The sequence below is a fragment of the Juglans regia genome, unplaced genomic scaffold, assembly GCF_001411555.2.
Source record: "Juglans regia cultivar Chandler unplaced genomic scaffold, Walnut 2.0 Scaffold_17117, whole genome shotgun sequence".
Taxonomy (NCBI): Eukaryota; Viridiplantae; Streptophyta; class Magnoliopsida; order Fagales; family Juglandaceae; genus Juglans; species Juglans regia.
This window is the reverse complement of record NW_023347812.1, coordinates 1-204: the sequence shown is the minus strand read 5'-3', so window position 1 is coordinate 204 and position 204 is coordinate 1. Positions and strand designations below refer to the sequence as shown.

General features: G+C 53.9%; 1 pseudogene; it reads left to right on the top strand.

Annotated features, from left to right (window-relative positions):
- On the top strand, positions 1 to 96 carry LOC118345206 (annotated as a pseudogene; the record flags this gene model as incomplete).
- Positions 97 to 204: the final 108 nt, after the last annotated feature.

Below are 204 nucleotides of genomic sequence, written 5' to 3'. Positions count from 1 at the left end.
TGCACCGGATCCCATCAGAACTCCGCAGTTAAGCGTGCTTGGGCGAGAGTAGTACTAGGATGGGTGACCTCCTGGGAAGTCCTCGTGTTGCACCCCTCGGTTTTGTTTTTTCCGCCTTGCGAGATAAATTGACAAGAAGGACCACTCGGGAGTGGATTTTTCGGGAAATCTCGCCCTGCCCATCGCGTAGCCATGGGTTTGGAT